Source organism: Globicephala melas, chromosome 7 (genome assembly GCF_963455315.2).
Source record: "Globicephala melas chromosome 7, mGloMel1.2, whole genome shotgun sequence".
NCBI lineage: Eukaryota > Metazoa > Chordata > Mammalia > Artiodactyla > Delphinidae > Globicephala > Globicephala melas.
The window spans coordinates 71,399,535-71,426,167 of NC_083320.1; the positions used below are offsets into that span (position 1 = coordinate 71,399,535).

Consider the following 26,633-nt stretch of genomic DNA (forward strand, 5'->3'; position numbering starts at 1 on the left):
ACAAACCACCCACCCACGCCCCAAACTAAGGACAAGTTATTAGGAAGAGACACAGTGGCTCCAAACAAATTAGTGAGAGCCAAAATATGGATAGAAGGTAGATTCAGAACATCCCAAGTAGAAAGGAATGTAATGGGGGTGGGGGGGGGGATTGGATTATTCAGCATACTGATGAAAAACATTTTTCTCTTTATTTATTTGCAGGGAGTTGGGAGTGGAGGACAAAGAAGCACACCAAGATGAGTTGGTTATAAAAAACAGGTAGCCTGAAGTACCCAAAAGAGGTCTAGAAGCATGCTAGAAATAGTTCTGAAAACCCAGGAGCGCAATCTGGGCTAACTGATTTTCAATCACTTACACTGATTTTACTTTTTCCCATACACATATGCTACCTCCTTGCCTTCTGCTTGAACTGTAACTTCTATCTCATCACTCTTGGTAGCCCCGCCCCCGCCACTGAATGTCTAATTAGTAGAATTTAGGGCACTATGAAAAAGTAAACTGAAAAACTTCAGGCAGTATAGGAAAACACTTGGAACAAAGGAGTTCTACACGTTACTTAAGAGTAAAGTTTTTTCTGAGCACCGCCACAAGTTGTCTACCAAATAGGACTTGAATTTTTGTTTTCTACCAAATTTGGAAAGCTGTTAATTCCTAAGAGAAATAGCAGAGCAATGCTCAAAGGTTTTTCGATGATTCTGCTTATAAAGGGATCTCTCAAATAACATGTATCCTCTCAGATCCTCTCATGTGATCCTCTACAAATCACTGTGTCCCCTTCCTACAATAACAGTCTTGTTCAGGATCTGTCAACAGTCATATAGTAGTCATAAACCAAATGACCAGACAAACAAAAAGGCTCCAGCCCCATTCATACTAACAAACAGTACAACCTACACCTAAGACTTTCCCTTTATTTTAAAACTATTCATTAACAAAGGTTCTTTTTCCAAAACAGGAAACAGGATAGGCAAGATAAATTAAGCACTGCCCAATTTTTAGCATATGAGCCAACTTCTAACTTTTGTAAAAACATAATATTTGAGAATGCTAGCTTTTAAGTCTGTCCCTTACTTGGTATGACTCTAGCCTTAATCTAATGCTTAATTTCTTCACCTACAAAATGGGAATAATAATAGTACCAACTTTACAGGTATATCATGAGCTTTGCTGGCACACAGTATATAATCCTCAAATACCAGCTATTATTAAGCAATACCATCAGATGTTAAAAGATTTTCATACAAACAGCTTAGTAGGCATTATTTTGGCTTTTTCATTATTTGAAATTTGTCTTTAATACATAGTGAAGACTTTTTAAAGTCATTCAGATTTATGTACAGGAGAATACTTGCTGCTGAGTAAAGAAAACGTACATACCTTACATAAGTATATGCATACGAAATTGGGGAAAAAATAGCCATTATTCACATTTTACTGTACATCTGGGTGGGTTTTGTTTTCTTAACTTAGTTTTCCAAAACTTCTTTAATGTATTTGACCTAACTTTGATAATTAAGGGAAAGTTACTGGCAGAAGAAAAGTTTTTTTTTATCTTACATTACAATAAAATCTATAAAGAACTCCTAAAAACAATTCCCTTTATAAATTGTAGTACTGCTAGTTTATACCCCTTAGTATCTGTATACCACAAAGGAAGTAGTAAATACTAAGCAACAGAGTACTATTCTATTCTGGTAATAATAAATGGAAAATAAGGTCAAAATCACTTTGCAAAATGGAGTTTAGATTACCTGAGTACACTTAAAAAAATTTTTTTTTTACTATGAAAAAATTTCAAACTTACACAAAAGTGGAGACAATAATAAGCCTCCAGAAGCCAAACAACATTCTTCAACAATTATCAACATTTGACTACTTCACCCTCCTCTATTTTCAAGCAAATCCCAGTGATGACATCCTTAAGAATGTCTGTTCTTAAAATATTCTAAGCAATCTGTGGTAATTACAAAGTATGGCTACAAATCCCTCCCAGCTGAATACCCAGACCCTTTTGCATTGTCCTCTAGCTGGTCTGCCTGAGAGGAGGTGGAATCTATTTCCCCACCCCCTGAGTGTGGGCCACCTTGTGAGACTTACTTTGACTAAGAATACACTATGACATATGATTTCCAAGGCTGTAAGAAGTCTTATAGCTTCCACTTTCACTCTCCTGGAATGCTGTCTTGGGACCCCCATGTCATAAAAGACCACACTAAGCAAAGCCTCCATGTTTAACCAACACCAAGTGCCAGAAATGTGAGTGATGCCATCTTGGACGTGCCAGCCTGAGAAATCCTTCAGCTGAATAACTGATACATGAGTGAACCCAGGGGAAACCAGAACTACCCAACAGGCACAGAGAACTGTAAAAACACTGTAAACAGTAGTTTTAATCCACACGGTTTTGAGGTGCTGCGTTACGTAGCAATAAAGTAAAGCTTTGTAACTTATTCCTTTTACTTTCCTACAATTATCATTATGCATCCGGTCTTATGAAAAATCTGATTCGATTTCAGGGTCTAACTTAGACTTCGTCTTTAATATCCAGGGGAGTTACAGTTACTGAATTACCAAAAGCACAACATTACTATACAATAAATTCATGGCATTAAGACCACAGTTATCATAGAAAATACCAATGTATTTCAATAGCCAATAATCTTCCAGAAATATAAACACAGTTACAATTCCTTTATCTACCTCTATTTGGTATATCCTTTTGTTTAAAAAATCTTCTGGGAAAAAAATTTTTTTTTCTTAATGGGAAATCCTAGTGTTTTATTGATCCTAGTGAACATGGAGACATGAAAACTAAAGGTAGTCACATAAGGAAAGCACTTCTAAAGCACAGAACTTGTGGGGTCTTTAAAAAAATGCCTTGATTTTTAGCTGACAAATATTTAACACGTAAAGATACAGCCATCCAGGTCTTAAAAAATACTATCAATAACTAGAAAAAAGTTCAACATCTCCATGAAAAACAGGACTATGATGTTAAGTCTACGTTAGAATACTTTGAAGTAATCTGTCCTCCTTTGAAGTGTATTTAATCTGTGTCAAGTTTCAATCTTCATTCCATAACTGGAAACCATTTTAGAGTTATTCTGAAAGTGGGAAACACGTTACACTGAAGTGCAATGATCATAATGAAGAGATGAAAACTAACTTTTAAGGTTCAAAATATGCCTTCTTAAAGTTATTGACAAAAGTGGGTATATGACAGTAGGTAATTTTAAAACCAGGTGTTCAACTTATCTAGTCTAACCAGTAGAGCCAGAGAAATACATTTGAGAACAAGAAAAACCAGTTTTCACCACATGAGTTTGGACCAGAGAAGAAAAGTTAAAAATTAAGATCATGAAAAGTAAAACGCAGCCAACTCTCAAATTATAATTTTATCCTGCTCTCCATTTCTGTGTTCATCTTATGATTAGCAAGTGTATTAAAAATCGAATTTCTGCAAAATAATAATTGTGAGAAGATAAATTATTTCACTATAATTCTGCTTTAGTGAATTCAAGTAGATCTTAGTAAGAACTCAAAATCTTTACTCAGTTTTAAACTGTAATTACACTAATGTGATCAGTTGTTGATTAAGTTATTTAACAGTTAAAACGTTCATTAGTTAAGTTTAATTTGTTGGTTAAAAATGAGGTTTGATACAACCTTGTGCATTTCACTTATGCATTCCCCACTGTTCTTTATTACTAGCACTTAATTATCTGTAGTAACAGAAGGATGTATCAGCACAGATAATTTAAAATCATTTTTTATTTGGCTGGGGACACAACAGCTCTTTATTCCCAACAGCATAGAGCACTAACTTTCAAAAACAGTACTGAAGGTCTTTCATGTCATGCTCTAACCCTCCATTCAATTGTTTCAGCTATGCGGAACAAACTGTATATTCCTAAAACAAACCATGATACCATGACTTTCAGTTTCCTTATCAAACTCCTAATCATCCTTCACATCTCAGTTCAAGTAATATTTCCTGTAAAAATTTCCCCCAAGATCAAACACCTCTTCTCTGTGCTCTCACAATACTACCATATATCAATACTTACACTAAGATAATAGCAGTTGTTGTTTATACATTAGTCTGATGATTAAATTGTGAGTTGTGGAAGGTGGAAGCTGTGTCAACCTCCTTCTTGTAATGTGAAGCCCTAATCTAGTAGCTAAAATACAACAAATAACAAACTTTCAAAAATTTTTACATTTGATAGTTTTACACCATTACAATTATTTTCCTAAAATTAAGCGGGCAACTCTTGAACATATACCAGATGAACAGCTGTGTGAAATGGATATGTAGCTGGTTAAAAACTGGGGCCATGGATGTCTTTTTATGTTCAACCTGATTATCTGACACCTTCACATAGAACATATGTGCATGTCTATATAGGGGCATCTTTGTGCTTTACCTGGGAAATTAAGCTCTCTTACCAATGTGACAGAAACAGAAATTGCCTGTACTTAAATAAGCAGGAATTTTTAACCATTCTTATTCATGACATTTGACCCAGCACGCAACTTCAGAAAAAAACTCAGGACTATGCTTACCGACCATGCTGATATCTGTGGTATAATTTAGGGCAAAAGAAGAGCTGTAAAATGTTCTTATCTAAAAACATTTGTAGTATAGAACTTATATAAGTGTATATTATTGTGTGTGTTGAGAAGCAATCAGTACTCTGTGAGGGACATATTACAGGGAGAGTAAAATTTGAAGAATGCATGAATATAAACAACTGGACTTAGTATCATTTCCAACTGCTTACATTCATCCAAAGTTCATTCTGCAAGTATTATGTCCCCCAGCGTGCTGACTGCTACACACTACTTCATCTAATTTAATCCTCATTTCAACTCTAGGAAGAGGTTAAATAATTATGGCGAAATCAAGACTCAAACCCAGAGCGGCCTCTAATGCCTCCTACGCCACTGCTGTTTCACAAAATGCTGTAGAGCTGTAAATCAAATACTGACCCCATTTCTGAAACACAATTTTATCTCACGGAAAAGAAAAAATCTAGTTACAGTGTGTGTCTGCCTTTTTAACAACAGTATACCGTTTGATTTTAAATCAAAAATTCATCTTTAACCTTATCTCTTAGTCCTAGACAGAAACGAACAGATGAGAGAAAGAAAAGGGGAAATTTTAAAATTATTTTATTAAAGAAAAAACAAAACCTAAAACATCCTACAAAACCGAAAAAAAATTACTCAATTTCACTTGGCACCTTTGCTCTTAATAGCGCCAAACGACAACGGTCGTGATCAATGTACTACCAAGACAGAGATGTTCCCCATATATTTACATCTGTTCGTAGGAAAAAAGAATTGTAGTATTTTTGCTGTGTGTACACATTCATCTTCTCTACGCAGTTTCAACAAAATGAGGGAGTACTGTATTCAACTACTAGTGCCTTCCATATTTCACTTCTTACGCCAACAGGTCCGTTTTTATACATACCACCACCTAGTTCAATTTGAATAACATATAACTTACCACAATACAAAAGGAATCCCAAAGTATCACGATACTCAAGATCTGGGACGATCAATGAGCAAACCTTTATCCCATCTAAGGGGCTGGCAAAGTCCCTTCAATTCGAACCTGGGTTGGCAGAGCCCTAAGCCTCCCTGTCTTCAACACCTCGCTCATTAAATACCTCACTCGTGACACTCCCCGCCCGCCCCGGAGGACCGTCCTCACCCCCGTCGAGGAGGAGGTAGCCAAAGGCCAAAACAGGGCTCAAGCCCCTTGCCCTCGCCCGCCGCACGTCCACAACGAAGACGCACAGCCTGCCCCCTCCAACCGTCACAAACTCCAACACGGGACGAAAGGCCGCCGGCAGAGGAGGCCTGTGCCCGGTTCCCCTTAGTACCCGCGGTCCCGGATCAAGCTCCTCCGCCCCGATTCTGAGAGGAAGGAGGCGGCCTCGGCGTCCCCAGGCTAGCACTTCGTTTCCTCCCCTCCCCCACCCGCGGCCTTTACAACCCCCTCCCCGAGAGGGAGAAGCCCGAACTCCGCAGCTTATTACCCCTGCTCCAGAGCTGGCACTGAACAGGGCCCGTCCCGCTTCCAGCGATCACACCGCCGCCTTCCTCCTCGGAGTTAAGGCCTCTAACAGAGGCAGAAGAGTCGGCCCCGAATCACAATGGCGTCCGCCCGACTCCCGGATCCGGCGCAGAACCAGCCACCACCGTTAAATGCCCCTCCCTTCTCCTTCCTCCACTTCGCGGCCTCCCCGACCTCTCGCGAGAGTGGTGGAGCTGAGCGGATCCGAGAGCTGCGGGCGGGCTCGACGTACCCCACCGCGGGGTGGTGCTCTGACTGCGACAACCGTTGAAGGGCTGCCTCCGGGGAGGCAGCGAGGCGCCACCGGTAAGCGGCTGCGGCTGGTCGGCCATCGGGCTGGTGGCTGGGCCGGCGAGTGTGCGGGCCGCGGGAGCGGGGCGCTGGAGGCCCGGCCCTGGTTGGCCGCCGTCGCCTGCCTGGTGAAGGGCTCAGATCCAGCCCTGCCGCTCCCCAGCGTCCGAGTCCGCGCCACAGTCTCTTGCCCTCTCCGGCAAACCTGCAAGGCCCACTGCTCGAAATACCGCCCATCTTTTTTTTTTTTTTTTTTTTGGCGCTTGGTGAGTGGCGCAGTGAACGTTTATTGACTTGAATCAAACACTGCCTTTCCGACCTCCCCTCCTCCTATTCCCTGCCCGCCCTAGGTGGTGGCAGCGAGCTGTCCTCTTTAAAGGCTGGAGCTCATTTGTCTGGGACCTTTCGTTCCTTGCGGTAATTCGGTGTTGGTGGTGGTGTACTTTTGCAGTCATGTCTTTTAAATCGTGATACTGATCTTTGGTAGTGTAGCTACAGATTTTCCAGTAAAAATGCATCCATTTAGAAACAGGGAGGAAAATTGTGAGGTAAATGGTCTGATGAGAATGAAACGAAACCTTCAAAGAGCTATAAATGTGGTGAACGAAGATGTAAGTGAATACTAATGAATAAAAGGGAGTAGGTTAGAGGAAAAAGCCACAGTTTCTGTGGATTTAGGTGATATGTGGGTTTTGAATAATGTATCAAACATATAAGTTCTTCACCGGTGAAGATAAGTTATTGAAACTTGGAGGCATACTGATGACACTTGATTTGTAAACTGACCTGTTTTATTGGGTTGTTTAAGCAATTCATTGGATCCAAATAATTTCAATAAATGAAGTATGAAGTTTATGTGTATTTCTTTGTCATTTCACTTGGAGAGTGTGCACTATCAGTATCATCTCTATTTCTCTCTGTCTTGGGGACTAACAGACTGTCCATGCTTCACTATTGTAAATTGTAAAATACTAAAGATCATTATTATTTAAAGTTGGCACATAAATGCCAGTATAACTTTTAAAAATGTGAGTTGAAGATTAACCATCTGGTGTGGGATAAAGTGAACAGAGATTAAGTTTGAGAAAATTAATTTACCATGTATAGAAAACTGTTATTTTCCCCCCAGCCTGTTTGAGTGTACCTGTAGCATTGTGGTTATGGGTATACACACCCTGAAGCATCAGACTGCATGGGTTCAAATCCTAGCCCAGCCTCTTACTACCTTTGTTGTCTTGAGCAATTCTTTAACCTTGCCAAGCCCAGGTTTTCTGTAAAATGGAGTTAATAAGAATACCCATAACCCACAAGGTTGTTGAAAGGATTAAATGAGATAATGCATCAGTTCCTGGAACATAATAAGCATTCCATAATTGTTAGCTATTACATTCCTTGTCTAAACCACTACTAATATTATCTTCCTGGGGCTTATTACACAGGTCCCTTAAACATCTTCTTCTGAAGTACATTGTACGCTAGGAGGAATGACTGCACTATTTTCCTGAGCTATGGCAGTCAGACTTGATAGAGGTGACTTCTCTACAGAAACCCCAAACCTGGTAAGGATGGTTCAGATTTTGGCAGATTGTCGCTTCATCCCCACCCAACGCTGATAATATCAGCAGAGGTGAGTGTGGCACCAATTTCCTATGCTAAACAGAACTTCCAAATCAGTTTCTTGTTGATGCTAGTAAATAAAGACCACTAATAAGTATTTTTTTTAAGAATTATTAGTTGATATTGTTTTTAAATGTCCTTTCTCTGATTTGAGTTTCCAGATAATTATCATTATCAGCAAATAATTATTAAGATTTTCTACGTTAAAGACAGTTTGATAACAGATTGTAGATACAAATAGGTATGATAGTGACTATATTTTCTGAACTTAAAATCAGGACCAATGATTTGATGGCAACTTATTTGAAATTAGAACTGTTCTGACCAATTTAGACCCAGCAGTTGCCTTTTTTTGCACAGAGTTCCCCCACTTGACCTTCCTTTGCTGAACTTTTTATGCTTATGACCAACTCTGACATACTTTTTTGTATCTAAATATCTTTGTTCACCACTTGCCACACCAACCCTTTAGTTTCCATTTCCGAACTTGACTTCTCTAAATTAAGGTCTTCTTTACTATTATTAATTTATCCCCTTTTACTTTATAAATTTGTCTGTCATTTGGCCATGATCATAACAACCCTTTACTCTTATGCTTAAGTATTTCTTCAGCTACTTGATAGGTTAGAATTCTCTTTCAGATATTGAATTTCAAAGTTCCTGTTTTCCCCACATTTTAACATTTACAACCTTACCTTCCAAGAAGCTTCTCTATGGTAAGGGTAATTTTATAGATATTCTCCACTTTGCATAAATGATGTGATCGTGAAAAGATGTGATTATATTTGCTTTTTGTAAATCAAATTAATTTAAATGTAGGTTATTTCTTAAACTTTTGAGGAACAGAAGGTAATACCTGGGATGAAATAAGAGTGCTTATTGGGGGGCCCCTAAGTTGAAAACAAAGGATGCCAATTCTTCTTAAATGGGAGTTTTATTAATCTCTGGAGAAGGGAACCTTGTGGCATAAACCAAACTGAGGCTCTACTATTTAAAGTTATAGATAACTTTAAGTGTATGGTACTTACTGAAAAATAGCTATAGATTGAAGACTCTGTCTTCAAAGGAATATGTTACTTAAAAGGTCCTTTCCTTTAAATCTTTGATGTAAAAAATTCTTTTTACCAAAAATAATAAACCCCTGATTTAGTGAATTTTAATTTTCCCCTTATCAAGTTCAATTGAAAGGTACCCCATTTAATAAGTGAGCATCCAAGACATGCTGTTGGTTTACTTCTGTTGGATTAGAAGCAATAACTTTCAACCCCTAAAGCCAATAGGTAAAACAATATAAAAACAAATAAAAAGAATACCATCTTGAAGCCTTCTCTGAGAAACTCTTTCTTACGCTTAAGCTATGGTCTAGATCTCACTGGTTCTAGAAAAATCATTCCAGATCACATTGCTGCTCCAGAACATCTGGCCTGGTCAGGAACAATTCTCAGCTTATGGAGCACTTGGAATCCATGTGTGAAACACCTTTCACACTGCCTGAAACATGGAGTTTTTAATAAAAGCAACTATCTTTTATTATCGATACTACTAAAGGTTGGAAAACTATGGTACAAGGCCAAATGTGATCCACTACCTGTTACTGTAAATAGTTTTATTGGAACACAGCCAGGTCCATTAATTTATGTAGTCTTTTTTTTTTAATTTATGTAGTCTTATCTGTGTATGTCAGGGTTCTCCACAGAAACAGAACCAATAGTATGTGATACCTAACTATCTATCTACTTGTCTACCTATCTATCTATCTATCTACAATTACTATACAAAATATCTTCACTACAATGCCTAAATTAGCATATGATTAATTAACTCGATACTCTGGCCTCCCCAATTTAACCACAAAATTAACCATCGAAGTCTATGACTGCTTTTGCCTACAGCGGCAGAGATGAGTAGCTGTGATAGAGATGATATGGCCCAGAAAGCCTAAAATATATTTACTATTTGGTTTTTTCATAGAAAGTTTGTTGACCTCTGGAATAAACCATAAAACCAGATTGAAGTGACCCCTGTTCCTTTAATGCTGTCAAGCCAAACACATACATAACAACTTCAGATTGATAATAATCAAGAACTATGCTCGGCCTCCATGGCCACTTTGGACTATATTTTGTGAGAATGCAAGCAGAAGAGCATCTAAATACTGATATGAATTCCTTGGATATGCCCTCTGGCAAGTTTGATTGCAACGTCCTTTTTAATCTTAATTTTTTTTTCATGTCTACATTTGTGTACAATTTTATAACAATGTAGGTATGTGATTACATCGTACATACTAGCTATTTTAGTACAGGATGGTTCTTTTGCTTTTTTCCCCCCTTTTTCTTTTCTTTTTTTTCTCTTTTCTTCCCTTATAATTTCCTTTTTAATTTGGCTCTCTTACCCATATTTACTACTCCATAAACATTCTTGAAAAATTAGTGAGTATCCTTCTGCATTTTTTTCTGCAGTTATACAATGTTGAAGGAATAGTTATTTAACACACACACACACACAGAGAAATACTCATATAGAAATTTTTTTACCATTTATTTTATAAAACAGCATCAAATTTCAATGTGCATATTCATCTTAATTTTTCAATCAAAAGTACCTTTTTCTCTAAATCCCTATTTATATTGATTGTTTATCCTTTTGTTTCTTTTTTTAAAATAAATTTCTTTCTTTATTTATTTTTGGCTGTGTTGGGTCTTCGTTGCTGTGCCCGGGCTTTCTCTAGTTGCAATGAGTGGGGGCTACTCTTCATTGCGGTGCACAGGCTTCTCACTGTTGTGGCTTCTCTTGTTGTGGAGCACAGGCTCTAGGCGTGAGGGCTTCAGTAGTTGTGGCACATGGGCTCAGTAGTTATGGCTCACAGGCTCTAGAGCACAGGCTCAGTAGTTGTGGCACATGGGCTTAGTTGCTCTGTAGCATGTGGGATCTTCCCAGACCAGGGCTCGAACCTGTTTCCCCTGCATTGGCAGGCAGATTCTTAACCACTGTGCCACCAGGGAAGTCCTATCCTTTCTTTTTGATGTCATAGATATTACTACTCTGTCCTTCCTTCACAGTGTTTTTTTCAACTCTATCATGTGTCTGTTGACTTGCCATTTATTATCTTTTGCTATAGATATGTTCATATGGTAAAATGTGTCTGTGATTTCTTTTATAATTTTGGGGTTTGTATCTTAGCTTAAAAAGTATTACCGGGCTTCCCTGGTGGCGCAGTGGTTGAGAGTCCGCCTGCCGATGCAGGGGACACGGGTTCGTGCCCCGGTCCTGGAGGATCCCACGTGCCGCAGAGCGGCTGGGCCCGTGAGCCATGGCTGCTGAGCCTGCGCGTCCGGAGCCTGTGCTCCACAATGGGAGAGGCCACAACAGTGAGAGGCCCGTGTACCGCAAAAAAAAAAAAAAAAAAAAAAAAAAGTATTACCTATCCCTATATTGTATCATGTAATATCCTGGATTTTTCTAGACTATGTTTAATTAAACTCAAATCAATGTTTGTATATGGAATAAGATAATAGGATCTAATTTTATTTTCTTCTCAATGGATAGCCAGTTTTGCCAGTAGCATCCCTTAAATAATCTATTCTTTGTGATTAGAAAGACTACTTTTGTTATACATTGACTTTTCAGATTTCTACTGGATTTATTTCTGGATTTCCTATTTTGAAAACAACTATTCAGAACTATAAACTATAAACTAAACAGAACTATTTAGAACTATAGTTTATAGTTCTAAATATTGTTTTGCTCCCTTTTGAATCTTTTTCATATATCAATACTGTTCTGCATTTCTGTCACCTACCTATTCAATTATAAGGAATGGTAACTATTTCCTTCAGACTCACCCAATATACTTAACCAGCTTTGCATTATACAGTGCATGTTATACTACCAAACTGCCTAAGAATTATCTTAATTTCTTTTCCCACTATTCTTGTTTCCTTTTCTCAGCAGTTTGCTAAAGCCATTGAATATACTTCAGTTATCTAAAAACATCTCATCAATACTTTTGTATATCATAATAATTTTAAAAAAACGATATACCTACGCACATACATACTATTCAGTTTCTTAAATCACCCTGTTCTCTATCCCAGAGTCCAACCTAAGTTTTCTACCATGGAGCCTTAGTCACTCTTGATAAGTTGGCTATTTGTACCATGGACAATATAGAAGAAATCCTACATTTTCTCTATTATGTCATCATAAAAGGTATGAAAATGGTGATGTGCTTTAAATCTTTCATGTAGGTTTAATGTTTGTAATTCTTAGCTTTAGCACATCACACAAACATAGTGGTGTTTGTTGATTTTTGTTGTGGTTTGAATATTCTCTTCAAAGCTAAGAACTCTGTACTTTAATTAATTATATTTTAATTCAGTTTTTAGAAGATATTAATTCAGTACTTTTTTTGTTTTGTTTGCATACTGTTAATTTTGCCTAAATTTGTGGGAAGGCTTTTCTCAGGAAAGTGATTGTTTCATTGTTTTCAAGTCCATTTAGTAAGATATTTTTAAATCTTATGAACTTTATCTCAAATAGTTACTTGAATTGAAAGTTTTGGGCATGTGTTTGCATATTAGCGTCATGGGATTTGAATGAAAATATAAATTTAATGAATATTTGGTTTCCTTTATGTCTTTTAACAGTCTTATAAATAAATTGATATTACCATTTTGTTAGACTTTACTTCCTTAGGTTGTTTGATAATCAAATGCTTTTCTGATACCTTAATTTCATTACTAGTCATAGTAATACAGATTGCTAGAATACTTCTAAAATACAATTATTTTTGTGAAGTTGTATATCAAGATTTTAATAGGCCTTATTAATAACTTTTTATCTGAAGAAATAAGATATTAATCAAAGTACAGCATTAAAAATTAATTGAGTAGATGAAAATATGTATCTAAAAAGTTTGGGAAAAGAATTTAATGTTAAATTTAAATAATTCTTATTGATAATGTCCAGAAAGGAAAATGTTAGTATTTAGTCTTACCTGTGCTTGGAAGAAGGCCACATAGAAACTATTACCATTTCTTCTCTTTGTTGAAAGAAAAATGTATACAAAGAAGTAAATATTACTACAAAACTTCTAAATGAACCAAAGTAGGAGAAAAGCAACTCTTAGACATTGATAGAAGTATTGCCCTATTTAGATTTTTCTTGCTATCAGAACCACATTTGGAATTTAAGCTTTGTTCACAGCAAAATTGGCACAGACTATCTTTGCAATACTCCTAACTTACTATTACTTTTTTTTAATTTGGCTGTGTCAGGTCTTAGTTGTGGCACGCAGGATCTTCGTTGCAGCACGCAGGATCTCTTGTTGCAGTGTGCAGGCTTCTCTATAGTTGTGGCACGCAGGCTCTAGAGCGCATGGGCTCAGTAGTCACAGCGCGTGAGCTCTCTAGATGTGGCAGGTGGGCTCCAGAGCACATGGGCTCAGTAGTTGCCACACGTGGGCTCTCTAGTTGTGGTGCGTGGGCGCTAGAGTGTGTGGGCTCAATATTTGCAGCGCGCAGGCTTAGTTACCCTGCAGCATGTGGGATCTTAGTTCCTCAACGAGGGATTGAACCTGCATCCACTGCACTGGAACGCAGATTCTTAACCACTGGACCACCAGGGAAGTCCCATTCCTAACTTATTTTATGCAAGAAAAGAATGTGTCATGGAAAAGAAATGAACAAAAATTATTAATATAAGGTAGATAAAAAAATTCCTTTTAAGACAAATAGAATGTGAAGTTGATTTTTAGAATACAGATAGAATTATTAAAAAATTTTTAAGTAGTAGTAAGAAAACATTTCCCCTTTTTTCTGAATTAAAAAAAAAAATTAGAACTTAGCATTCCATCACCTCCTGCAGATGAATGAGTTAATTACCTTTATTTATAAAAAAACAAATGACTCAGGTCTCCAGTCCTTAAGAATGGGACCATGTATTTCTGTTAAAAATCAAGGAATAGTTGTTCCAGTTTCCACTTTCACATAAGGAGCCTGGAAGTCCTCCGTCTACCTTAACAACAAGTAAAAAGCTGAACAGACTGAAAAATCAATAACTCTTTATGGATCCATAAGAGAGGGAAGAACAGAGGCAAACCTCTACCCCCAAGACTGGAGAAACAGACAGGCATTTGAATACAGGGAGTTGTGGTTTATGGGAGGAGAGACTCAAGAACTCAAATCACCACAGGAAGCAGGGCCAGGTAGGAAAACCGGAACTGTAATTGATGAATTGCTGGAGGCTCAGTGTGGACAACTCTAAGAGTTTAAACTCCAGGGAGACCCAGTCACAGGGGGCGCCCCACAGTATTGTGAGGTTTACCTCCAGGAGCTTAACCAGATTTCCACAATAAATATCAAAGAAAAGTTCCATCAAGCTTCTGGCAGGGAGAGAGGAAAAGGAACCATTTTGAAATACACCACAGCATTCTACTCTTTTTTTTTTTCTTACAAGTATCCATTCTTTATTTTTTTTTTAACATCTTTATTGGAGTATAATTGCTTTACAATGTTGTATTAGTTTCTGCTGTATAACAAAGTGAACCAGCCATATGCATACATATATCCCCATGTCCCCTCCCTCTTGCTTTCTCTTCTTAACAAACCCTGCCCTCAGGGGAAACTAGTTAATTACAGCCTAACCTGCTGAGGTATTATCAGAGCCTAAGTAACCTTGGGAAGAGAAATAACCAACTCTAGCCATTTTGTCCCACCTAAGGGGATAGAAAAAAACTAAGAAACTCTTGTGAAGTTCATGGTCCAGAGGCATAAGCTCACTAAAAGACTGAGACCTAACCATAGGACTGTAGAATGCTTCCCATCCCCCCATGCCTTACCACTACATTAATAAAGGCCTATTTATGGCAGTTCCTTTTACTCAGTATATTGTGTCTGGCTATCAAGAAAAAATTACAAGGCATACCAAAAGGTGAAAAACATAATTTGAAGAGACAGAGCAAGCATCAGAACCAGACATAGCAGAGATGCTGGAATTATCAGTACAGGAATTTAAAACAACTATGATTAATATGCTAAAGACTCTAATGGATAAAGTAGACAGCATGCAAAAACAGCTGGGCAGCGTAAGAAGAGAGAACAAACCCTGGAAATCCTAAGAAAGAACCAAAAAGAAGTGCTAGAAATAGAAAACACTGTAAGAGAGATTAAGAATGTCTTTCATGAATTTATTAATAGTCTGGATATATGGCTGAGGAGAGAATATCTGAGCTAGAGGATATATCAGTAGAACCCTTGAGAACTAAAAATCAAAGAGAACAAAGACTTAAAAAGAAAAAAAAGAACAGAATATCCAAGTGTTACCTGAAAATGGGTTCACCTCTTGGTGGGTGTCAAGCCAAAAGAAACAAGCAAGGCAAAAATCGGGAGAGTGAAGATTTATTACTTGCAGCAAGTAAGGAGAACACCGGAGATCTTTCCCAAAGTAGTATCTCCCCAACAGCGAAATTGGGGAATTTTTAAGCTGAGGGTACATGCATATTCATGAAGGGACTTGAGCAGGAGAATTCAGCATAGATTTGAGGCAAAGGTTGACAGAGTCTAAGCTTTAGTTGATTGAAGTCACAAGGGTCAGAAAGAATCTGAAAAAGAATAGATATATTGTACATGTATAACTAAATTACTTTGCTGTACACTTGAAACTAACACACTGTAAATCAACTATACTCCAATATAATATAAAAATTAAAAAAAAAGAGAGAGAATGTAGAGTCCCCCAGATGTGAAAGATTTTTGAACATGTTATTTAACTCTATCTAGAAAAGATGAAAGCATCACTTTTATATAAATTTCATAGGAAGAAACAAAAAATGAGCAGTAAATGAAGACTTTTTGAGGCAATATTTTTCTAGTAGAACATTGTCATATTATCTCAATATTTCTAAAATATTTTAATAAAATAAAAGTTTATTAATAAAAATAGTAAATTCTAATGGATAAGATATACATTATATTATTAAAAGAAAAGGTCAGCATCATCATCCCTTAGGTTCCAATTGATCTAGTGGTTGAGCACTTTAGGCTAATCTTTACCATTGAAACATAATTGGGAATCTTTACAGCAGTTATATATTCTTTTGTTACTATTTTGTTACTATTGTTACTTCTCTTGCCTGATAACAGTTGTTTGTTCCTGGGTTCTTTTGTTCCCTTAAGATCATTAATTACTGAGACCTGTTCAAGTTCAAGCACTGTGGCCAGGATTAGATCACAAAATGGCCTAGGCCAAAAATGTCTTCCCTTATGTCAAGAAAGCCATGCCTGGTTCTCTTTTTCCGGGGACCCTCCACCCTATCTGCTTACACAAAGACTGAGGGACAACTAGAAAACGTTTAACATAAGTGTAATGTTACTATCAGAAGAAAGAAAGGAACAGAACTATTTGAAACAAAAATGACTGAGAATTTCCCCCAAATTAATGTTAGACACCTAACCACAGATCCAGGGAGCTCAGAGAACATCAAGCAGGGTAAATGTCCCCAAAAACTATACCTTAGCATATCACTTTCAAATAAAAAAAAAATCAAAGATAAAGAAAAACATCCTGAAAGGAGACAGAGTTAAAAAAACACCTTACCTATAATGGAACAAAATAAGAATTACATCCAACACCTCCTCAGAAACCATGCAAACAAGAAGAGCGTGGACTGAAATATTTAAACTGTTGGGAGAAAAAAACCCTCCAACCTAGAATTCTATATCATGTGAAATTACCTTCAAAACTGAAGGGAAAATTGACAAAAAAAAATTGAGAGAATTTGTTGCCAGTAGACCTACCTTGCCAAAAAAAAAAAAACAAACACTAAGTTCTTTACAGAGAAGGAAATTAACGTAGTTCAGAAACTCAGACCTACATAAAGAAAGGAAGAACAGGCTTCCCTGGTGGTGCAGTGGTTGAGAGTCCGCCTGCCCATGCAGGGGACACGGGTTCGTGCCTGGTCCGGGAAGATCCCACATGCCGCGGAGCGGCTGGGCCGGTGAGCCATGGCCACTGAGCCTGCGCGTCCGGAGCCTGTGCTCCACGACGGGGGAGGCCACAACAGTGAGAGGCCCGTGTACCGCAAAAAAAAAAAAAAAAAGAACATCAAAAGAAGGAAAAAGTGAAGATAAAATAAGAACTTTTATCTTCCTTATTCTTAATTGAACTAACAGTACTTTATTCAAAATAATAATACCAAAACTGTATGCAACTATGTATATATATATACTTAAGTATTCTCATATATAAGTGAAATGAATAACAGCAATAATATAAGGAATAGGAGGAAGAAATTAGAATTATTTTGTTATTATGAGGTATACTACATGTGAAGTGGTGTAGTGTTATTTGAAAGTGGATTTGGACTATTGTAAATGTATACTGAAAACTCTAGGACAACCAATAAAAAAGCAAAAAATGGGGCATCCCTGGTGGCGCAGTGGTTGAGAATCTGCCTGCCAATGCAGGGTACATGGGTTCGAGCCCTGGTCTGGGAAGATCCCACATGCCGCGGAGCAGCTGGGCCCGTGAGCCACAATTACTGAGCCTGCACGTCTGGAGCCTGTGCTCTGCAACAAGAGAGGCCACGATAGTGAGAGGCCCGCGCACCACAATGAAGAGTGGCCCCCGCTTGCCACAACTGGAGAAAGCCCTCACACAGAAACGAAGACCCAACACAGCCCTAAAATAAAAAAATAAATAAAGCAAACTGTCAACAAGTAAAAATAAATAAACACTATTATATTTTTTTTAAAAAGCAAAAAATGAGGTATAACTGATATATTAAGAAAGGAGAGAAAGTGGAATCATATAAATGCTCATTTAAAACCATAAGAGGAAAAAAAAGGAAGAAAAACCCATAAAGCTAAGTTCTGTAGGTATTTATAACAAAAAGAAAATAAAACCACAAGAGGCAGGTAAGAGAATACTGTGAACAGTTATATGCCAACAAATTGGATAACCTAGAAGAAATGGACAAGTTTCTAGAAACATACAGCCTATCAAAACTGAATCAAGAAGAAATAGATAATTTGAACTGACCATACTAGAAGTAAAATGGAATCTGTAATTTAAAAACTTCTTCAAATGACAGTCCAGGACTGCATGGCTTCACTGGGGAATTCCACTAAATAAACAAAGAACTTGTACCTATTCCTCTCAAACTCTTCCAAAAGATTGAAGAGGAGGGAACACTCCCAAAGTCATTCTATGAAGCCACCGTCACCCTGATACCAAAACCAGGCAAAGACACTACCCAAAAAGAAAATTACAAGCCAGTATCTTTGGTGAATGTAGATGCAAAAATCCTCAACATAATTTTAGCAAACTGAATCCAACAACAAATAAAAAGGATCATACACCATGATCAAGCTGGTTTCATTCCAGGGTCACAAAGATGGTTTAGCATATGCAAATCAATCAATTTGATATACCACATTAACAAAAGAAAAGGCAAACACCACATGATCTTCTCAATAGATGCAGAAAATCATTTAATAAAATTCAACAGTAACATCAACAAAAATCAACATTTATTCATGATAAAAACTCTTGCCAAATTGGGTATAGAGGGAACATATCTCAACATAATAAAAGCCACTTATGACAAACCCACAGCCAACATAGTACTAAACAAAAAGCTGAAAGTCTTCCCATGAAATTCTGGAACAAGACAAGAATGCCCATTCTCACCACATCTATTCATCATAGTATTGGAAGTCCTAGCCACAGCAATAAGAAAGAAAAAGGAATAAAAAGCATCCAAATCAGAAGGGAAGAGTAAAATTGTCACTATGTGCAGATGACATGCTGTATAGAAAACCCTGAAGACTCCACACGAAAACTATTAGAACTGATAAATGAATTAAGCAAGGTAGCAGGATACAAGATTAATATACAGAAATCTGTTGCATTTGTTTACACTAACAATGTAATATCAGAAAGGGAAAGTTAAATAAAATTGTTTTAAATTGCATTAAAAAATACCTAGGAGGGCTTCCCTGGTGGCGCAGTAGTTGAGAGTCCGCCTGCTGATGCAGGGGACACAGGTTTGTGTCCCTATCCGGGAGGATCCCACATGCCGCGGGGCGGCTGGGCCCATGAGCCATGGTCACTGGGCCTGTGCGTCCGGAGCCTGTGCTCTGCAGCGGGAGAGGCCACGGCAGTGAGAGGCCCACGTACCGAAAAAAAAAAAAAAACTAGGAATAAACCTAACCAAGGAGGTGAAAGACTTATATGCTTAGAGCTATAAAACATAGGTAAAGGAGATTGAAGAGGGTTCAAGGAAATGGAAAGATAGCCCATGCTCTTGGATTGGAAGAATTAATAGAATTAAAATGGCTATACTACCCAAAGCTATCTACAGGTTTAATGTGATCCCTATCAAATTACCCATAACGTTTTTCACAGAACTAGAACAAATAGTCCTAAAATTTATATGGAACCACAAAAGACAGAATTGCCAAAGCAATCCTGAGGAAAAAGAACAAAGTTGGAGGCATAACCCTTCCAGACTTTAGACAATACTACAAAGCTACAGTAATCAAAACAGTGTGGTGTTGGGACAAAAACAGGCATATAGATCAATGGAACAGAAAAGAGAGCCCAGAAATAAACCCACACATTTACAGTCAATTACTCTTGAACAAAGGAGGCAAGAATATACAGTGGAGAAAAGACAGTCTCTTCAGCAAGTAGTGTTGGGAAAGCAGGACAGCTGCATGTAAATCAGTGAAGTTAGAACACTCCCTCATAACATACACAAAAATAAACTCAAAAGGCTTAAAGACTTAAATATAAGACATGTCACCATAAAACTCCTAGAAGAGAACATAGGCAAAACAGTCTCTGACATAAATCGTAGCAATGTTTTCTTAGGTCAGTCTCCCAAAGCAATAGAAATAAGAACAAAAATAGACGAAGAGGACCTAATCAAACTTAGAAGCTTTTGCACAGCAAAGGAAACCATCAACAAAACAAAAAGACAGCCAGTAGACTGGGAGAAAATGTTTGTAAACAACGCGACCAACAAGGGCTTAATTTCCAAAATATACAAACAGCTCATACAACTCATTGACAAAGAAAAAACACAATAAAAATATGGGCAGAAGACCTAAATAGACATTTCTCCAAAGAAGACATACAGGTGGCCAAGAAGAACATGAAAAGCTGCTCAACATCACAAATTATTAGAGAAATGCAAATCAAAACTACAATGAGGTATCACCTCACACCAGTTAGAATGGGCATCATCAGAAAATCTACAAACACCAAATGCTGGAGAGGGTGTGGAGAAAAGGGAACCCTCTTGCACTGTTGGTGGGAATGTAAATTGATACAGCCACTATGGAGAACAGTCTGGAGGCTCCTTATAAAACTAAAAATAGAGTTGCCATATGATCCAGCAGTCCCATTCCTGGGCATATATTCAGAAAGGGTGAAAACTCGAATTGGAAAAGATTCATACATCCCAATGTTCATAGCAGCACTATTTACAATAGCCAAGACATGGAAGCAACCCAAGTGTCCATCAACAGATGAATGGATAAAGAAGATGAGATTATGTGTGTGTGTGTGTGTGTGTGTGTGTGTGTATATATATATATATATATATATATATATATGGGGTGGGGAGAGAGTGAAATATTACTCAGCCATAAAAAAGAGTGAAATAATGCCATTGCAACTACATGGATGGACACAGAGATTGTGAAACTAAATGAAGTAAGTCAGACAGAGAAAGACAAATATTATATGCTATCACTTACATGTGGAATCTAAAAAGTAGTACAGATTAATTTATTTACAAAACAGAAACAGACTCACAGGCGTAGAAAACATATTTATGGTTACCAAAGGGGAAGGTGGGGAGGAATAAATTGGGAGTATGGAATTAACAGATGCACACTACCATATATAAAATAGATAAACAACAAGATTTTACTGTATAGCACAGGGAACTATATTCAATATCTTGTAATAAATTATAATGAAAAAGAATTTTTAGAAAAGAGTGTATGTGTGTGTGTGTGCATGTGTATCTCTGAATCATCACTTTGCTGTACATCTGAAACTAACACAATATTGTAAATCAACTATACTTCAATTAAAAAAAAACACAAGAGGCAGAAAAAGTGGAAGACAAAAATAGGAACAAAGAACAAGGGCAAAAAATATAAAACAGTAACAAATATAGTAGATATAAATCCAAATATATCAGTAACTATGTTTAATGTCAATGGTCTAAATGCATCAATTAAAAGACAGATCATCACAGTGGATCAAAAAACAAGACCCAAGTATAAGTTGTCTACAAGAAACCACTTTAAAGATAATGAAACATATAGATTAAAAGTAAATGGATACACCTATCAGGGAGGACAGAGAAGGCTGGGCTGCTCCTCCCCAAGGTATTGTGACCCTGTGCCTGTAGCCCGAAAGGGACACACAGCCCTGTGATGGCCTGTGGCCACAGGGGCCCTACTCTGCCCCCACTTTGTCCGTGGTGACATGACTGTGCCTTCTTTGTGTGCTAACTTATCCCATTACTACCTCGATATTCCCACTGATTCCCTTTCCTGTCAATTTCTTCAACTTTAAAATACTGTATTGAGAGCAGTTTCCTAAGTTACCCCAAATCCTGTTCAGAACAGGGATGCTTCCTGAAGTCAGGATGGAGGGGAAACAGGCGCAGTTGGGGAAGGCTTCTGCTCCAGAAGTGAGTGGATGTGAAACAGCCCTGCTCCACAGTGACTGGTTTTGTCCTGCTACAGTTTAAAATTGAGGCGTACTTGACATAACAAATGCACAGACTTTAAGTGTGTGGTTTGAGGGGTCATGACCAATGTCCACACACGTGTAACCATCCCAACCAAGGCAGAGGTTGAAGATAACAGATTTCTATCTTCAGTGATTTTTTTTTTTATTGGCCGCACTGTGCGGCTTGCAGGATCTTAGTTCCCTGACCAGGGATTGAACCCAGGGCCCGGGCAGTGAAAGCGAGGAGTCCTAACCTCTGGACCGCCAGGGAATTCCCATATCTTCAGTGATTTTTAAAAAGAATTTCTGCTGATAAAATGCATGCTCATGGTAGAACACTCGGATTGTGCAGAGAAATCCAGGGCAGGATGTGGCAGGGCCCCCACCATGCAGCTCCCAGATAAAGAGGCTGTCCTCCTGCCTGGTGGCATCACACCACCCAGACAACCACTGCTAGCGTTTCGGTGTATTTTCTTCTGTTTTTTTCTATGCACATATATACATATGTTAAAAATTTTTTCTGTGCATACTTTTTTACATATGACATCAGATCAAATTTAGTATTTAAAAACTTACTGTAGAATAAGCATTTCCATATATTGTAAAACATTGTGTAAATATGATTTTTGAGAAGGCTTTGGTGTTTACTTTGTGATGTTTGATTCAGCTAGTGTTGATACAATAAAGAGTTGATGTTAGGAAAAAAAAGTAAATGGTTAGAGAAAAATAGTGTTACCATGCTAACACTAATCAAAAGAAAGCAGCAGTTAGCTATTTTAATTTCAGACAAACTAGATTTCAAAGTAAGGAAAGTTATCAGTGATAAAGAAGAGGTTTACGTAAGTGATAAAGGGTTCAATTCTCCAAGAAGATATAACAATTTTTAATGTGTATACATCTACTAACACAACATCAAACATGAGACAAATGCTGATAGAACTGCAGGGAAGAGTAGATGAATTCACTATTATAGTTGGAGACTTCCACATCCTTCTCTCAGAAATGAACAATCCAGCTGGCTGAAAATCAGTAAGGACTATTTGAACTCAACAACACCTTCAGTCGACTGGATATAATTGATATCGATAGACTGCTTCATCCAAAACAGCAGAACTCACATTTATCTCAAGCTTAAATGGAACATTTACCAAGATAAACCACTTTCTGGGATATAAAACACACCTTAACAGATTTAAAAGACTAGAAATCATACAGTGCTGTGATCTCAGACCATAATGGAATAAACTAGGAATCAATCACAGAAAGACAGCTAAAAAAGATCCCAAAATATATGGAGATTAAACAACACACTTCTAAATAATATATGGATCAAAGAAGAAATCTCAAAAGAAATTTAGAAATATTTTAAACTTAATGAAAACAACTTATTAAAATTTGTGGGATGCAGTGAAAACAGTGCTTAGAGGGAAGTTTATCACATTGAAAGCAAGTATTAGAAAAGAAGAAAAATCTAAAATGAATATTTCCACCTTAGGAAACTAGAAAAAGAACAAATTAAATTCAAAGTAAGCAGAAGAAAAGAAATAATAAGAACTAGGACAGAAATCAATGAAATTGATGTCTCTAGCTAGGCCAATTAGGAAAAAAGAGAGGACCCAATTTACTAATATCACATGTGAAAGAGAGGACATCACTACAGATTCCATGGGAATTGAAAGGATAGTAAAGGAATACTATAAACAACTCTGTGCCCACAAATTGGATGACCTAGATGGAATGAACCAATTCCTTTAAAGACACAATCTGTCAAAACTCACACACAAAGAAATAGATAACTGAATAGGCCTATATCTATTAAAGAAATTGAGTCAATAATCCATAACAATTCCAAAACAGAAAGCATCAGGCCCACATGGGTTCACTGGTTAATTCTACCAAACATTTAAGAAGAAATTAAACCAATTATCTACAGTCTCTTTCAGAGAATAGAAACAGAAGGAATACTTCTTTTTTTTTTTACTTTATTCTAATTTGAGTCAGCTTACACTTACACATATAATCAAATATTAAATTAACTTAATTATCAAAAAAAGATAATTAGAAGAAACTTAAGAGACCACAGAGAAACAGGCACTCTCATATTGCAGATGGGCGTATGAAGTGTTACAATCTCTACAAAGGGGAATTTGGAATTCTAGATGAATTTACCACTTAGACCTCAAAAAATCCACTTCTAGGAATATATCTTGAAAATACACCTGCATCCATGAGAAATAGCATATGCATAAGTGTATTAATTATCTATTGCTACATCACAAATATACTTACCAATCGTCTCAGTTTGTCAAGGACTGTGGATTTTACTGAAACTCATAACTTTCAGTGCTCAAACTAGAACAGTCCCAGGCAAACACAGACTGTTGGTCATCCTAAAAACAAATTGTCCTAAAATTTATATTTTTTCTTTTTTTTAATTTATTTTTTTATACAGCAGGTTCTTATTAGTCATCAATTTTATACACATCAGTGTATACATGTCAATCCCAATCGCCCAATTCATCACACCACCACCACCACCCCCCTGCCGCTTTCCCCCCTTGGTATCCATAAGTTTGTTCTCTACATCTGTCTCAATTTCTGTCCTGCAAACCTGTTCATCTGTACCATTTATCTAGGTTCCACATATATGCGTTAATATACGATATTTGTTTTTCTCTTTCTGACTTCACTGTGTATGACAGTCTCTATATCCATCCACGTCTCAACAAATGACCCAATTTCGTTCCTTTTTATGGCTGAGTAATATTCCATTGTATATATATACCACATCTTTATCCATTCGTCTGTTGATGGGCATTTAGTTTGCTTCCATGACCTGGCTATTGTAAATAGTGCTGCAATGAACATTGGGGTGCATGTGTCTTTTTGAATTATGGTTGTCTCTGTGTATATGCCCAGTAGTGGGATTCCTGGGTGCCCAGGAATAGGGTTCCTTTTTAAAGAACCTCGATACTCTTCTCCATACTGGCTGTATCAATTTACATTCCCACCAACAGTGCAAGAGGGTTCCCTTTTCTCCACACCCTCTCCAGCATTTGTTGTTTGTAGATTTTCTGATGATGCCCATTCTAACTGGTGTGAGGTGATACCTCATTGTAGTTTTGATTTGCGTTTCTCTAATAATTAGTGATGTTGAGCAGCTTTTCATGTTCTTCTTGGCTACCTGTATGTCTTCTTTGGAGAAATGTCTACTTAGGTCTTCTGCCCATTTTTGGATTGTGTTGTTTGTTTTTCTAATATTTAGCTGCATGAGCTGTTTATATATTTTGGAGGTTAATTCTTTGTCTGTTGATTCATTTGCAAATATTTTCTCCCATTCTGAGGGTTGTCTTTTTCTCTTGTTTATGGTTTCCTTTGCTGTGCAAAAGCTTTGAAGTTTCATTAGGTCCCATTTGTTTATTTTTGTTTTCATTTCCATTACTCTAGGAGGTGGATCAAAAAGATCTTGCTGTGATTTATGTCAAAGAGTGTTCTTCCTATGTTTTCCTCTAAGGGTTTTATAGTGTCCGTTCTTACATTTAGGTCTCAAATCCATTTTGAGTTTATTTTTGTGTATGGTGTTAGGGAGTGTTCTAATTTCATTCTTTTACATGTAGCTGTCCAGTTTTACCAGCACCACTTATTGAAGAGACTGTCTTTTCTCCATTGTATATCCTTGCCTCCTTTGTCATAGATTAGTTGACCATAGGTGCGTGGGTTTATCTCTGGGCTTTCTATCTTCTTCCATTGATCTATGTTTCTGTTTTTGTGCCAGTACCATATTTTCTTGATTACTGTAGCTTTGTAGTATAGTCTGAAGTCAGAAGTCTGATTCCCCCAGCTCCATTTTTTTCCCTCAAGACTGCTTTGGCTATTCGGGGTCGTTTGTGTCTCCATACAGACAGATTTTTTGTTCTAGTTCTGTAAAAAATGCCATTGTCATTTGATAGGGATTGCATTGAATCTGTAGATTGCTTTGGGTAGTATAGTCATTTTCACAATGTTGATTCTTCCAATACAAGAACATGGTATATCTCTCCACCTGTTGGTATCATCTTTAATTTCTTTCATCAGTCTCTTATAGTTTTCTGCAAACAGGTCATTTGTCTTCCTAGGTATTTTATTCTTTTTGTTGCAATGGTAAATGGGAGTGCTGCCTTAATTTCTCTTTCAGATATTTCATCATTAGTGTATAGGAATGCAAGAGATTTCTGTGCATTAATTTTGTATCCTGCTACTTTACCAAATTCATTGATTAGCTCTAGTAGTTTTCTGGTGGCATCTTTAGGATTCTTTATGTATAGTATCATGTCATCTGCAAACAGTGACACCTTTACTTCTTCTTTTCCAATTTATATTCCTTTTATTTCTTTTTCTTCTCTGATTGCTGTGGCTAGGACTTCCAAAACTGTGTTGAATAATAGTGGTGAGAGTGGACATCCTTTTCTTCTTCCTGATCTTAGAGGAAATGCTTTCAGTTTTTCACCATTGAGAATGATGTTTGCTGTGTGTTTGTCATATATGGCCTTTATTATGTTGAGGTAGGTTCCCTCTACGCCCACTTTCTGGAGAGTTTTTATCATAAATGGGTGTTGAATGTTGTCAAAAGCTTTTTCTGCATCTACTGAGATGATCATATGGTTTTTATTCTTCAATTTGTTAATACAGTGTATCACAATGATTGATTTGCATATATTGAAGAATCCTTGCATCCCTGGGATAAATCCCACCTGATCATGGTGTATGATCCTTTTAATGTGTTGCTGGATTCTGTTTGCTAGTATTTTGTTGAGGATTTTTGCATCTATATCCATCAGTGATATTGGTCTATAATTTTCTTTTTTTGTAGTGTCTTTCTCTGGTTTTGGTATGAGGG

At 37.2% G+C, this 26,633-nt stretch overlaps 2 protein-coding genes across 27 annotated transcripts in view; one reads left to right on the forward strand and one right to left on the reverse strand.

The window, feature by feature from the left end:
- Positions 1-6,241, reverse strand: part of MARCHF7 (membrane associated ring-CH-type finger 7) — a 48,561-nt gene extending 42,320 nt beyond the window's left edge. For all 6 annotated transcript variants that reach the window (XR_004038586.3, XM_030852693.2, XM_030852691.2 and 3 more), the window contains exon 1: positions 6,054-6,241. The gene's annotated coding sequence lies outside the window, so the exon portion shown is untranslated. The remainder of the gene's footprint in view (positions 1-6,053) is intronic.
- Positions 6,242-6,268: 27 nt separating this feature from the next.
- Positions 6,269-26,633, forward strand: part of BAZ2B (bromodomain adjacent to zinc finger domain 2B) — a 382,320-nt gene continuing 361,955 nt past the window's right edge. For 20 of the 21 annotated variants that reach the window (XM_060302371.1, XM_060302369.1, XM_060302379.1 and 17 more), the window contains exons 1-2: positions 6,269-6,397; positions 7,822-8,009. The gene's annotated coding sequence lies outside the window, so the exon portion shown is untranslated. The remainder of the gene's footprint in view (positions 6,398-7,821; positions 8,010-26,633) is intronic. The other variant, XM_060302372.1, reaches the window with a different exon arrangement.